Raw genomic sequence first — 16,143 nt, 5'->3', positions numbered from 1 at the left:
TGGACCACCAGACCTAGGAGGAAATGGTCTTCAGGTGGTCCCTGCCCTGATTTGAGTCCCCAGCAGAGGCCCCAGACACCACAGAGCAGAGACAAACTACTTGATGCTCCCTGTTTGAACTCCTGACCCACAGGAACTAGGAGAGGTAATAAAGGATTATTGTTGTTTTAAATCACTAAGTGACTCATTCAACCATCTTATCTAAAGTAGTGGGAGCTGACTGGCCATGGGCCCCAGCATGACCCCTAGCATGACCCCTTCTCGTCTTCCTTTAAAGGAGGATGCATGAGAGCCTGGTGTGTGGAAGGAACTTCAGTGAACAGGAAGCACACAACTGTCATCAAGGGCAGCAGGGCCTCTGTTCCTGGGCACGTTTTCCCTCTGCTAGTTTTAGCTCCACAGTGATTTGTGAAAACTGTTTACAGCAGTAGTCAGGCCTGCCTCTAGAAGTAACAAAGAAAAAGCAAACGGTTGGAGGAAGGAGAGCTTTGGGGGAAACACACTTATAAGAGTTCTATAGGGATTCAAAGAAATGCAGGGATCCGTAAGAATCCCCACCTCTCAAGCAACTTTTTAGACCCCAAGTGTTTCCTAGTTCTTTACATCCATCACCACATTTCCAGGCATTCTGTATCTCCCCCACCACTGCGCTCCCCATGATAAAGACTGAAAATGCTTCATCTTTCCGAGGGCCTGGCTGCGCGGCACGTGGCGTCAGCATGCCAGGGGTTTCCTTGGAGCGTGTCCTGGAAATGTGAGAAGGCATGCAAGGCATCTGACACCCCATTACCTAGAATTGAAGTTTTCATGACATTTTGCCCAGCTGTACCTTTATATAGTCATAGGGTGTGGATATTATGTAGGTTCAAAGAGATTAAGCTTTCTTCCCCACCCAGCTGCTGGAGAATGACGTCTGGCAAATGGAAGATGGATAGAGTTACCCACTCTGAAGTGTGCTAGGAAACCTGTCTTGATTTTATTTTAGTGTTTTAATAAGTAGCTCAGATCATCGGCATTGGGACAGGATGGCCAGTGTCTCGAAGCCAAATCCCACGTGTGGCGCCGGCTGGGGTGATCTGGGAGGAGCGAGTCTGTCCATTCAGCCACATTCAGCATCTCCAGTCAGGTGAGGGGCTCCCTGCTCCCCTGAATTGGGGACACATGTTTGAATTCCTGTGGGAGATCTGTTTCTTTGTTGGGGAGTCACAGAGAGGCCTGAACTGAGGCCGGAGCTGCCCTGTGCTCCCTGAGTGTGGGGTCTTGAGCAAATGGCCTCTCCCCTCTGGCTCTGGGTCTCCTCCTCTGGGTTTGCTTAGTGAAGACTGGAACTCAAGTGAGTTTTCCAGATGGATGGACTGCCACTTGAATCATCTCAAGCAGCTCCTGAATTCCAGGGAAGGGCCTGGGATTTGCCCTGGCAGGGGCCTCCTCTCCCAGGGCTGCAGGGCTAAGCTGAGGGGGCAGTTCATGGGCCTGGCCTCTAGGGAAGGAGGGCTCTGTGGGGATGTGGCCTTGCTCTGGGAAAGCAGCCAGGAGCCAGGCAGGGGCTGGCCCCAGAGGAACTTGCAGGTTGGCTTGGGGCGTGGGGAATAGAAGAACACACATGTGGAAGGGCCAGTTCCAGAATTGGGGGAGTGACAGCTGGGGGAAGCAGGCCTTGCCTTCAAGGGTAGCCACTGGAGGCCACTACAGAGGTTGGGTGGCCCTCTTACCAGGGTCCTTGACTGCAGAGAGCACACAGGGCCTGGTGGCTGAAGAGGAGGCACCGTAGTGCCATTTTCAGAGCATGAGCAAGGCTGGCCCTAGGGACAGTCGGGAATCCCAAGATGTGGGCACAGCATGGGCTTTCTTCTCTAGCAGTTTGCCACTGTGGCGGGCAGGGAATCCAATAGTGTGGGGTGGGGATGTGGGAGAGATGGAATGGGAGAGGTGTGTATGGAGAAGAGGAGATGGGGAATGTGGGGGAAGTAGATGGGAGGGGAAGTTAGGGGAGGTGATGGGGTGGGATGGGGATGGAGAAGATGGGGTGGGGGAGATGGGACAAGGTTGGGGAGGTGGATGGGAGAGGTAGAGTGAGGGAGGGGAGGGGGAAATTGGGGGGAAGTGGGGAAGGTGGGGGAGGGAAATGGGGGGGTAGATGGAGGTAGGGGAGGTAGATGGGGGGAGGAAGGAGGACAGGGTGGGGGCATTTCTAGGCCCAGGCAAGACTGCCCTGTCTAAGACAAGCCTGACAATCTCCATTTCCTTTCCACCCGCATGTTCTGTGACTTAAAGAGCAACTGGGAAGGTAGATGTAGAACTCTCAGGACAGCATGGAAGGGAAACAGATTTCACATTCATTGACAGCTGAGGCATGGGTGAGGTGGTGGTCCCATGAGGTGGAGGCTCAGGGTTGGGTCCTTTCTCTGCAGAAAGCCCACCTGCCCTGACCCACGGGCCTCTGCTGTGCCTAGACTCAGCGGGTCTTAGGCACAGGCTCTGAAGGTGACCCTGATGTCCTGGGGTCTGGCCACAGAGACCAGTGGTGCTCTTCACAGTACCTGCAGGTGGTCGTGGCCCAGCTTTGTGGCGCTGCTCTGACCTCATGCCCTGCTGGAGGACAGGCCTCCTTCTCCTGAGCAGGTGGGTAGGTGTCCCTCCTGACGGACAGGAAGCAGCTTGGCACCTCCGGGGGGAAAGTGGGCCCTCGGTGTCCTCAATGAGCTCATCCCCACTTGGGGGGAAACTTTCCAGGTTTGGGAAGCCCATGCTGCCTCTTGAATTACGACTGTCTCCTTTGCAGGGTAAATTTCACTCCTTTGCTGGATGCAGGGTGGAGCCTCAAAGAAATCTGGGGAGGTGACATCCTCATTCATCCAGACAACATACATGGCGGGCCCTGAGAGGTCTGTGCTAGGAGATGACTGGGAGGAAGGGATTGGACCTGAAAAGCTCCAAATTCTGTAAGAGGTTGAGCCCCTTCAGGCAGAGTGGCAGACAGCATCCCCCAAGCCTCATGTTTCCAGGGCCAAGGCTGGGCACAGGGCAGCAAACGAATGGGTGTGGTCAGGCTCTGATGGAGCTGAGTTCTGGCTCCAAGCTGAGTCACGGTCCCTGGGATCTGAGTGCTGACGTGGTGTGCAGTCACTTTCCTTAAGGGATAGCACAGCTCAGAGGAGCACTTGGTAATGCAAGCGCTCCTGGCCTGTCTCCAGTGAATAGGCTGGGACATCTGTGTAAATGTAGTTGGGCCTGGTGAGGTGGCCATGGGTGTGTGGCTGCAGCTCCATGGGCACTATCTGGGGTCATGTGCTTTTGGCCTTTTACTCCCTTACCAGAGTCTGCAGCAGCAAATACACCAGCTGCCCTCAGACATCCAGCTGCCTGCACAGCCCTGCCCAGGGTATTGCACAAGGAAGCCTCTTGTGACCTTTCACATACAGTTAATTTTATGTGTTAATTTAACTGGGCCAGGGTGTGTCCATATACTCGGTCAAACATGGTTCTGGGTGTTGCTGGGAGGGTATTTCTGGATAAGATTAATATTTGAATCTAGGCTGAGAAAAGCAGATTGCCCTCCCCAGTATGGGTGGGCCTCATCCAATCAGCTGAAGGCCTGGTAGAACAAAAAGGCAAAGTAAGAGAGAATTTCTCTGGCCTGATTATTGGGCTGGGACATTAGTCATTTTTTTTTTTTTTTTTTTTTTGCCTTTGGATTCATACTGAAACATTGGCTCTTCTTGGGTCTTGAGCCTGTCAACATTCAGACTGGAACTTCCACCATCACTTTTCCTGGGACTCAGACCAGAACTACAGCATCAGCTCTCCCGGGTCTCCAGCTAGCTCTCTGCAGATCTTGGGTCTTGTCAGCCTCCATGATCATATAAGCCAATTCCTTATTGGTTCTGTTTCTCTGAAGATCCCTGGCCAATGCACTCAGTATTCACCATCACTGAGATTCATGGCCCTCATGCTTGCTCCCTGCTGCGACTTGAGACAAAGATGCAATGCTGCCCTTTATGCTCAGGCATTAGGATGGGACAGTGAACAGGCCTGGTCACCCCATTATAAGGCATGGCTTTATGTGGGAGGTCACTGCAGGCCCAGTCATGGCAGGAGCAATACTTAGCTGACACCCCTGCGTGTTTAAGGGCTTATAGAGCCTTTTAAATTCCAGCAAAGACATTTGCACTAACTGATGACCTAAGGTTAATTTGGATTTCTTGGGAGAAGCCTAAAATAGGATAGCTTAATAGAGGAGTTTGGAAGTATTTTGGATGGAGAGCTGAGAGTCCTTTTACTCCTGCACAATTTGAGTCTCAGATGGTATTAGTCATGTTATTTCCTGGGTATGGAGGGGTGGAAAGGGAAGGGAATGATTGGGATTGACAAAAAATTTTATTTTAAAGAGGTGCTAATGTACCACGTGAATTTGAGACAAGATCTGTCTAAAAGCAAAGGAAACAAAAAAATGTATATTTGAACCTGAAAGTTGGGGTCGTGGGGGTGGCAGGCCCAGCAGCCTTCACATTTAGAAAGAATATGCTTGGAAATCCTTTCAGGAGGAGCTGTGTATGACATTAACACACACACACATGCACGCATGCACACACACACACACACACATACACATGCACACATACACAAACGTGCACACACACACACGTGCGTGCATGCGCACACACAAACACATGTGTGCACACACGAACACGAACACACATGCACATGTGCGCACACACGCGCTCTCACACACGCACATGTGTACACGCACATGCACGCACACATGCATAGCCCACCTACACTATTTACATGTCGATATTGCACTTCTAAAAGCATGTGAAATTTGCAGGCACACGGTGATGTGAGTCTGGGAACTTGTGACAATCTCCATGTAAAACCCGTATTTGGGTAACAGACCCTTCTACAAGAGCAGTTTATGACACTGTAGACAACAGGGTGAGAGACAGGAGACTTTGGGGGTTCTGGTGACACCACGGCTATCAGAGAAAAGTGAGCCTGAGAACTTCCAGCATGAATGTAAACGTCAAAGGTAGAACCAAGGGCTGGCTCCATCTTCAGTCAGATCAGAATGGAAAGCTCTGGGCATTTCTGTGCCCAGACCTGTGGCTTTGCGGCCATCCTCGGAGCACCCTCCTGCCTTCCCTCAGGGCATTTAGCTCACTCTCACTGACCCAGAGCTAAATTGCCTCCTTCCCTGAAATATAACAAGAGGGAAGCCTGACTTTGGCCTTGGTTGTGCCTTTCTGGCCACTTCCTCCAACCACCAGCAAAGCTCCTGTTTTGTGAGGCTGTTGGTTCCTGCTGTGCACTGAGTCCCACTAAATAGTTTATGAGAAATGGCTATTTTTATGTGAGGAGAAAAGGCCAGTTCCTGGAAAGCTGGGGCAGCCGTAATGTCAGGTGGATGAAACAATCACTCCAGAAGCCGCTGCCCCCAGGGACGGTCTTCACTGCACTGAAGCCACTGCCCAGCCACCTGTAGAAGTGGCACGGGGCGAGGGCTTCTGTCAGGAGAAGGTGACTTATCTCCAGTCCACATTCACTGCTGTTCACCTTTTGACATTTAAGAAGGAAATCCTGAACTGGAGAGGAGACCGGAGAGGGGCATTTGATGTGGCATGGCAAACTGATTCTCAAAGTGGGTTCGCAGGAGGGAACGGGTTAGAAATGCATGTTCTCGCACCCACCCACCTGCTGAGTGGGAACCTCAGGGGTAGGGTTGGGACCTTCGCATTGCCAGCCCTGCCGCAGCTCAGAACACTCCTGCCCCGAAACCAAGCCCTTTCCTGAAGAGGCCTAGCTGGCTCCCTATCTGTTAGCTTTCCTCTATTGTACTGGTTCACCGCATTCTTTATTTCTTTAATAGGACTGATCACAATTTGTATTCATTTTCTATGGTGACTGCATTGATTCTCACCTATAAGCTCATCAGCTGAAAGGGCGGCAGGGCTGTCTCTCAGTTGCCAGTGTTTATCTGTCACCTCACGCCCTGCCAGGCACAGATTGCGGGCTCATATTTTCTGACTATGAATGCACATGTGAATTCTCTTAGTTTCTCATTCACAATTTGGAGGTAGACTCTGCTTCAGAGAGCCGTGGCTAGGATGATGGCAGGCAGTGCCTGTAACTCACCTAGCCAATGTCCCTTCTATTAGAGACCTCTAATAAATGCTAGGGACCTTCCCTTCCATTATACAAGGCAGGGAAAGAAAACAGTGGTATAAAAGGCAGACTGCAGCTCTCAGGGTAGTAGTTCTGGGTCAGTGAGAGTGAACTAAATGCCCTGAGGGAGGGCAGGATGGTGTTCTGAGGATGACTGTAAAGTCACAGGCCTTGGGCATGGAAATGCCCAGACCTTTCCATTCTGATCTGACTGAAGATGGAGTCAGCTCTTGGCTCTCACTTTGACTTTTGCATTCATGCTGGCAGTTCTCAGGCTCACTTTTCTCTGATTAGCTGTAGTGTTACCAGAACCCCCAAAGTCTCCTGTTGCTGACCCTGTCGTCTGCAGTGTCATAAACTGCTCTCGTAGAAAGGTCTGTTACCCAAATACGGGTTTTACATGGAGATCGTCAAGTAAGCAAGCTTGGGCCACAGCTTACATCCTGTTCAATTCTGAATCCCCGTCCTGAGTCAGGGCCTTTCTTTTTCTTTTTTTAATGTCTTTATTGGAGTATAACTGTTTTATAATTGTGTGTTCGTTTCTGCTTTATAACAAAGTGAATCAGCCATACATATACAAATATCCCCATATCTCCGCCCTCTTGCGTCTCCCTCCCACCCTCCCTATCCCACACCTCTAGGTGGTCACAAAGCACCGACCAGCTATGCAGCTGCTTCCCACTAGCTATCTAGTTTACATTTGGTAGTATATATAAGTCCGTGCCACTCTCTCACTTCGTCCCAGCTTACCCTTCTCCCTCCTTGTGTCCTCAAGTCCATTCCCTGCATTTGTGTCTTTATTCCTCTCCTGCCCCTAGTTTCTTCAGAACCATTTTTTTAAGATTCCATATATATGTGCTAGTATACGGAATTTGTTTTTCTCTTTCTGACTTACTTCACTCTGTATGACAGACTCTAGGTCCATCCACCTCACTACAAATAACTTAATTTCATTTCTTTTTATGGCTGAGTAATATTCCATTGTATATATGTGCCACATCTTCTTCATCTGTCGATGGACACTTAGGTTGCTTCCATGTCCCGGCTATTGTAAATAGTGCTGCAATGAACATTGTGGTACATGACTCCTTTTGAATTATGGTTTTCTCAGGGTATATGCCCAGTAGTGGGATTGCTGGGTCGTATGGTAGTTCTATTTTTAGTTTTTTAAGGAAACTCCATACTGTTCTCCATAGTGGCTGTATCAATTTATATTCCCACCAACAGTGCAAGAGGGTTCACTTTTCTTCACACCCTCTCCAGCATTTACTGTTTCTAGATTTTTTGGTGATCGCCATTCTGATCAGTGTGAGGTGATACCTCACTGTAGTTTTGATTTGCATTTCTCTAATAATTAGTGACGTTGAACATCCTTTAATTTTCATGTACAAACACATGAGTGGCACACTTAGTATTTCTCTTTACAAATTAAAATGCCACCTTGGGGCTATTCCTTAGGGACAAAAAAAAAATGTCTCCCTCCCTTGGCCATTGTGACATGTAAGAAAATCTTATGTCAAAGGCACAATGCATGTTATCACTAAAGGAACGTTGACTCCAAAGCATGTGCTACAGAATGCAACTGGATCAGGATTCCAGAAATGGAAAGACCTATAGGCTGACATCAAAGCTAGGCCTTGAAGGCCAAGGAAGGTTTGCATAAGGGAGACAGTGAAGAGGAAAAAGGATGCAAAATTGACAGAAGGAACTGCCTGCACCAAGCCAGAATTTGGGCAAAAGTGTGTTGTGGGCTGATTGGGCTATAGAGGCACCAACCTTTCTGGAGGACAGGGCATGTGTTGGGGGAGTTGGGAAGACAGGGATTTCGGAGGGACACTGGGGCCATACTTAGTGCTTTACTTAAAGAATACCCACAGCGGAGTTCTCAGAAGTTAGTGAGGTGGACCCTCTGCAGATGGGGCAGGCATGCCAAGGAGAGCTTTGGGGGGTTCAGCTGGCAGACATGGTCTTGGTGAAGCAGTGGGAATACTGAGGAAGTGTCATGGGAAAGGACTTTCAGGAAAATAAAGGACAGACCTTAGCATCTGTGGAAATAGGAGCAGGACGGGCAGCTTCAGGATGACCAGGGCTTCCCAGAAGGAAGACCCCAGAGGGTGACCTCAGGCCCACAGCTGAGCTGGAGCTGATGGTGGGAGCCGTGGGAACTTGCTGTGCCAGTGTGGGCTGCCTGCAGACTGTGGGGAATTTGGAGATGACTTACAAGAAGAAATCAGGGCTCATGATGGAGAGTTCTGGAATCTCTTGCATTGAATCCACATTTCAGTTTGGGGAGAGTCATCACGATAACAATGTTGAGTCTTCTGTCCCAAAAATCTAGTATATCTCTTATTTATTTAACTTTTCTTCAATTTCTTTCAGTATTATTTTGCAGCTTTCAGTCTTCTTTTCCAAATACTACATGTATGTTTTAACTTGATAAAATAAAAAAATTTAAATAGTTTTTGGATGAAATTAATTTGCTGGAAAAGCTCAGCAGGTTCTGTAAGAGAAGATACCCCAGTCTTTAGCTCTGATCATAAGAAATGCATCTTCTTCATGGGACCGTCCCTTTTCGGACCCCCCCAAACCAGAGCATGCTGACCCCTTTGTTAGATCCCCTGCCTCCCTGGGACCTTCTCAGCCATGTCAGCATCTGAATCTTGTTCTAAATGGATTTTAATGGGAGAGGGACGTGCTCTGACTCAAGACATTTATGGTCTCTCTTGTTGAGAATGGAGTGTGAGAGTTGAAGCAGGGGCCATGGGGATGTCGAATTGGACTCATCCATCTCCCTGAGGAGCGAACATTGAGCAGGTGAGGATGCTCAGATAGAGGCATCTGCATGTCTGACTCCCAAACTTTTTGGGCTCACTCTTAAAAACCATGAAGAACCCCGAGAGTTTTGTTTGTGTGGGTGTAACTAACAATATTTACTACATGAGCTATCAAAACTAAAACAGTCTTAAAACACAAGAATCCACTTACATGCACTTGCTTGCTGGAGTGATGGACTTGTTAACGCATCATGTGGCCTCTGGAAATGTCCACTGCCCACCTGTGCACACCCATGTGAGAATGAAAGGGGCATATCATGTACTATTATTATGAAAACAGTCTTGACTTTATCCGGCCCTGAGAAGGTCTCAGGGAGCCCCCAGGAACTCCCAGGCCACACTTGAAAACTGCAGACATAGGCCAGTGCTTCCTGTCCCTCAGGAGGTGTCTTGGGGGTTGGAACAAGGGCCTCTTCCTCTGTGGCCAGGGAGCACCTCTCGGACAGCTCAGTAGGGCCATGGGCCCTGCCTCTTTTTTTTCTTTTAATTTATTTATCATTTATTTATGACTGCGTTGGGTCTTCGTTTCTGTGCGAGGGCTTTCTCTAGTTGCGGCCAGCGGGGGCCACTCTCCATCGCGATGCGCGGGCCTCTCACTATGGCGGCCACTCTTGTTGCGGAGCACAGGCTCCAGACGCGCAGGCTCAGTAACTGTGGCTCACGGACCCAATTGCTCCGTGGCATGTGGGATCTTCCCAGACCAGGGCTCGAACCCGTGTCCCCTGCATTGGCAGGCAGATTCTCAATCACTGCGCCGCCAGGGAGACCCAGCCCTGCCTCTTTTAGGAGGTCGTGAAAGTGAAGTGTCAGGTGCCCAAGGGGCCCACCCTCCTCTCTATCCAGGTTCTGAAACTGAGAAATCACAGACACGGCTGATGGGAACCTCACTGCCGTCTTCCTCCTGACAAAGGCTACGTTAGGGACGAGGCTTGGGGTGACAGCCTGTGAGCCTTCTAATATGCCCCAGCATTGGGCAGAACTGCTGGGCTCCTGCTGACTGGGCCAGGCCTCACTGTGCAGTGAGTAGGCCCCGCTTGGAGTGGGGAGAGGTGCAGAGGGCCTGGCCTGCATGTGCCCCCGTGTTCTCCCCCCTCTCCCCACCACCCCAGGCCAAAAGCAGAGAAGCTGGAACGTCTGTTTTGCTCCCTGTGTCCCTTGTGTCAATTGACAGCTAACTGAAGTCTGCCTGCCCTCTCAGGCACCGGATTCGTTTTCTTCCCAGTTTGAGTCCGGGGCTACATCCTGCCTGTGATGCAGCCAAGAAAGTACCTTTGCTGTTGTTGACGTTGGGGGCAGCCTGTGGTCCCCTGTGTCCCAGCAGCCACTGCGTCCCGCCTGTGCTCTGGTGTGGGGCTTCCCCAGCTCCTGACATTCGGACCCCAATGGCTTCTACCTCTGGAGAATTTCTCACAACTCAAGTCCACCTGGAGGACCCATTGTGTATTTTCCAAGGGTGTGTGTGTGTGTGTGCTCTCACAAATGCCCATTTTACCATCTCGGTGTAGTTTCTGAGTTGAGTTTTTTTAAAGTAAAATATATGTCCTGGAGGAGTTGAGTCTCTCATTTTCACAAGGTTGTGAATGACTCTAATGAATGAACTGGTCGTTTCTCCGGAGAGTGGCTTCATCCAGGAGCACATGGGATGGGACAGGAGGAGAGCGGATGGATTTGGGAGCCTGGGTTGTGGGGACCTGCAGAGGGGCGTGGCATCCCGTAAGAAACAAGAGCTCTCCCCTTGGCAGGCACCGGGAAGGCCAGCTCTGGGCCATCCCCTACCCTTGAAGATTTTCCCTGTGAGTGAAATGACTTTGGTTCTCTTTTTTTATTGGCCTTACTGTTCAATCCTTCTGACTGAAACAGCTGTCCTGGGAAGGGAAGCCCAAGTCTCCTCAAGAAACTGGTCATTTCTCATCAGGACCACAAATCTGAAGACTCTTTCTTCCTGCTGAGACTCTGAACGGCCCCTCGTGAGCTCAGCACACAGTCTGTGGCAGTGTGGTCTCTCATCACCGAGAAGGCCTGCCTTTCAGGACATGGCTGTCTGTGTCTCTATCTATCAGGTTTAAAAAGATAAATAAAGGAATTTCATGCTCCTTATAAACCCAGAAACAGCAGTGATTCCCATGAGGGGTATATAAGCGTCTGGCCATGGCCAGAGGGAGTCACTTACTAGCTCAATGCATAGCTGTTGATGTCTCAGTGTGTATGTACTTTTGCACAAATGGAAGCCATAGGTGGGTACTGTTTTGCACTCTGCACTTTTTTTTTACATCACAGTATGTGCTGGACACAGTTCCACAACAGCACATGTTGATTCTTCTGGTTTCTTAAGAGACCACAGTGTATTCTATAGTATGGATTGTGATTTATTTACCCAGTCTTCCCTGGATGGATGTCTGTCTACTTGTCTCCAGCAGAAATGTGATATATTTGACAGTAAGATCACAAAATTGTACTGAAGTAAGGAAATGCCACCAGATGGTAACTCATATCCACAAGAACAATTGCAGAATCATAAAATTGGGAGTAAAGGGTTAATAGAACCCCTCCATTACTGTATACGTGATCTCCCTTCTTCGTATAAAGACATTAAACAACCCAATTAAAAAATGAGGAAAGGATCTGACTAAATATTTCTCCAGTGAAGATATAAAAGTGGTCAATAAACACATGAAAAGATGCACAATGGCATTAGCTAACAGGGAAATGCAAATCAAAATCACAAGGAGCTATCACTTCACACCCGCAAGGATGACTGTCATCAAAAAGACAGATAATAACAAATGTTGGTGAGGACACAGAGAAATTGGAATCATCTTTCCCTGCCAGTGGGAATATACAATGGTACAGCTGCTCTGGAAAACAGTCTGGCTGTTCCTCAAAAGGTTGAACATAGAGTTAACATGTGACCAGTCAATTTCACTTCTTAGGCTACATGCGAGAGAAAGGAAACACATGTCCACACAAAAATGTGAGTAGCAGGATTATTCAGAAGAGACAAAAAGGGGAAGTGACTCAACCAATGGTTGGATAAGTAAAATGTGGCATGCTCATATGATGGTGTATTATTCAGAAATAAAAATTAATGAAGCACTGATACATGCTACAGCATGGATGAATCTTTTTTTTTCCTAGTGCATGTATTTATTTATTTTATTATTATTTTTTAACATCTTTATTGGAGTATAATTGCTTTACAATGGTGTGTTAGTTTCTGCCTTATAACAAAGTGAATCAGTTATACATATACATATGTACCCATATCTCTTCCCTCTTGCATCTCCCTCCCTCCCACCCTCCCTATCCTACCCCTCTAGGTGGTCACAAACCACCTAGCTGATCTCCCTGTGCTATGCGGCTGCTTCCCACTAGCTATCTATTTTATGTTTGGTAGTGTATATATGTCCATGCCACTCTCTCACTTTGTCACAGCTTACCATTCCCCCTCCCCATATCCTCAAGTCCATTCTCTAGTAGATCTGTGTCTTTATTCCCGTCTTGCCCCTAGGTTCTTCATGACCTATTTTTAAATTTTTTTCCCTTAGATTCCATAAATATGTGTTAGCATACAGTATTTGTTTTTCTCTTTCTGACTTAACTTCACTCTGTATGACAGACTCTAGGACCATCCACCTCACTACAAATAACTCAATTTCACTTCTCTTTATGGCTGAGTAATATTCCATTGTATATATGTGCCACATCTTTATCCATTCATCTGTTGATGGACACTTAGGTTGCTTCCATCTCCTGGCTATTGTAAATAGAGAGGCAATGAACATTTTGGTACATGACTCTTTTTGAATTATGGTTTTCTCAGGGTATATACCCAGTAGTGGGATTGCTGGGTCATATGATAGTTCTATTTTTAGTTTTTTAAGGAACCTCCATACTGTTCTCCATAGTGGCTGTATCAATTTACATTCCCAACCAACAGTGCAAGAGTGTTCCTTTTTCTCCACACCCTCTCCAGCATTTATTGTTTCTAGATTTTTTGATGATGGCCATTCTGACCATTGTGAGATGATACCTCTTTGTACTTTTGATTTGCATTTCTCTAATGATTAATGATGTTGAGCATTCTTTCATGTGTTTGTTGGCAATCTGTATATCTTCTTTGGAGAAATGTCTATTTAGGTCTTCTGCCCATTTTTGGATTGGGTTGTTTGTTTTTTTGATATTGAGCCACATGAGCTGCGTGTAAATTTTGGAGATGAATCCTTTGTCATTTGCTTCATTTGCAAATATTTTCTCCCATTCTGAGGGGTGTCTTTTGGTTTTGTTTATGGTTTCCTTTGTTGTTTAAAAGCTTTGAAGTTTCATTAGGTCCCATTTGTTTATTTTTGTTTTTATTTCCATTTCTGTAGGAGGTAGGTCAAAAAGTATCTTGCTGTAATTTATGTCATAGAGAGTTCTGCCTGTTTTCCTCTAAGAGTATTATAGCGTCTGGCCTTATACTTAGGTCTTTAATCCGTTTGAAGTTTATTTTTGTGTATGGTGTTAGGGAGTGTTCTAATTTCATACTTCTACATGGACATGTCCAGTTTTCCCAGCGCCACTTTTTGAAGAGGCTGTCTTTTCTCCACTGTATATTCTTATAGATAAGGTGACCATATGTGCATGGGTTTATCTCTGGGCTATCTATCCTGTTCCATTGGTCTATATTTCTGTTTTTGTGCCACTACCATACTGCCTTGATTACTGTAGCTTTGTAGTATAGTCTGAAGTCAGGGAGCCTGATTTCTTCAGCTCCATTTTTCGTTCTCAAGATTGCTTTGGCTATTCAGGGTCTTTTGTGTTTCCATCCAAATTGTGGCATTTTTTGTTCTATTTCTGTGAAAAATGCCAGTGGTAGTTTGATAGGGATTGCAATGAATCTGTAGATTGTTTTAGGTAGTAGAGTCATTTTCACAATGTTGATTCTTCCAATCCAATAACATGGTATATCTCTCCATCTATTTGTATCACCTTTAATTTCTTTCATTAGTGTCTTATAATTTTCTGCATACATGTCCCCTTAGGTACGTTTATTCCTAGATATTTTATTTTTTGTTGCAATGATAAATGGGAGTGTTTTCCTAATTTCACTTTCAGATTTTTCATCATTAATGCATAGGAATGTCAGAGATTTCTGTGCATTAATTTTATATCCTGTTACTTTACCAAATTCATTGATTAGCTCTAGTACATTTCTGGTAGCATCTTTAGGATTCTCTATGTATAGTATCATGTCATCTGCAAACAGTGACAGCTTTACTTCTTCTTTTCCCATTTGGATTCCTTTTATTTCTTTTTCTTCTCTGATTGTGGGGCAAAAACCTCCAAAACTATGTTGAATAATAGTGGTAAGAGTTGGCAACCTTGTCTTGTTCCTGATCTTAGTGGAAATGGTTTCAGTTCTTCACCATTGAGGATGATGTTGGCTGTGGGTTTGTCATATATGGCCTTTCTTATGTTAAGGAAAGTTCCCTCTATGCCTACTTTCTGCAGGGTTTTTATCATAAGTGGGTGTTGAATTTTGTCAAAAGCTTTCTCTGCATCTGTTGAGATGACCATATGGTTTTTCTCCTTCAATTTGTTATGGTGTATGATGTTGATCGATTTGAATATATTGAAGAATCCTTGCATTCCTGGAATAAACCCCACTTGATCATGGTGTATGATCCTTTTAATATGCTGTTGGATTCTTTTTGCTAGTATTTTGTTGAGGATTTTTGCATCTATGTTCATCAGTGATATTGGCCTGTAGTTTTCTTTCTTTGTGACATCTTTGTCCAGTTTGGGTATCAGGATGATGGTGGCCTTGTAGAATGACTTTGGGAGTGTTACTCCCTCTGCTATATTTTGGAAGATTTTGAGAAGGATAGGTGTTAGCTCTTCTCTAAATGTTTGATAGAATTCACCTGTGAAGCCATCTGGTCCTGGGCTTTCGTTTGTTGAAAGATTTTTAATCACAGTTTCAATTTCAGTGCTTGTGATTGGTCTGTTCATATTTTCTATTTCTTCCTGGTTCAGTCTTGGCAGGTTGTGCATTTCTAAGAATTTGTCCATTTCTTCCAGATTGTCCATTTTATTGGCATAGAGTTGCTTGTAGTAATCTCTCATGATCCTTTGTATTTCTACAGTGTCAGTTATTACTACTCCTTTTTCATTTCTAATTCTATTGATTTGAGTCTTCTCCCTTTTTTTCTTGATGAGTCTGGCTAGTGGTTTATCAATTTTGTTTATCTTCTCAAAGAACCAGCTTTTAGTTTTATTTATCTTTGCTATCGTTTCCTTCATTTCTTTTTATTTATTTCTGATCTGGTTTTTATGATTTCTTTCCTTGTGCTAACTTTGGGGTTTTTTTTTTTCTTTCTCTAATTGCTTTAGGTTCAAGGTTAGGTTGTTTTTTTGAGATGTTTCCTCTTTCTTAAGGTAGGATTGTATTGCTATAAACTTCCCTGTTAGAACTGCTTTTGCTGCATCCCATAGGTTTTGGATCGTCGTGTCTCCATTGCCATTTGTTTCTAGGTATTTTTCAATTTCCTCTTTGATTTCTTCAGTGATCACTTGGTTATTAAGTAGTGTATTGTTTAGCCTCCATGTGTTTGTATTTTTTACAGATTTTTTTTCCTGTAATTGATATCTAGTCTCATAGTGTTGTGGTCGAAAAAGATACTTGATATGATTTCAACTTTCTTAAATTTATGAAGGCTTGATTTGTGACCCAAGATATGATCCATCCTGGAGAATGTTCCATGAGCACTTGAGAAGAATGTGTATTCTGTTGTTTTTGGATGGAGTGTCCTATAAATATCAATTAAGTCCATCCTGTTTAATGTATCATTTAAAGCTTGTGTTTCCTTATTTATTTTCATTTTGGATGATCTGTCCATTGGTGAAAGTGGGTTGTTAAAGTCCCTTACTATGATTGTATTACTGTTGATTTCCCCTTTTATGGCTGTTAGTATTTGCCTTATGTACTGAGGTGCTCCTATGTTGGATGTATAAATATTTACAATTGTTATATCTTCTTCTTGGATCGATCCCTTGATCATTATGTAGTGTCCTTCTTTGTCTCTTGTAATAGTCTTTATTTTAAAGTCTATTTTGTCTGATATGAGAATTGCTACTCCAGCTTTCTTTTGATTTCCATTTGCATCAA

The sequence above is a fragment of the Phocoena phocoena genome, chromosome 6, assembly GCF_963924675.1.
Source record: "Phocoena phocoena chromosome 6, mPhoPho1.1, whole genome shotgun sequence".
Lineage (NCBI taxonomy): Eukaryota > Metazoa > Chordata > Mammalia > Artiodactyla > Phocoenidae > Phocoena > Phocoena phocoena.
This window is presented reverse-complemented; position numbering follows the sequence as displayed.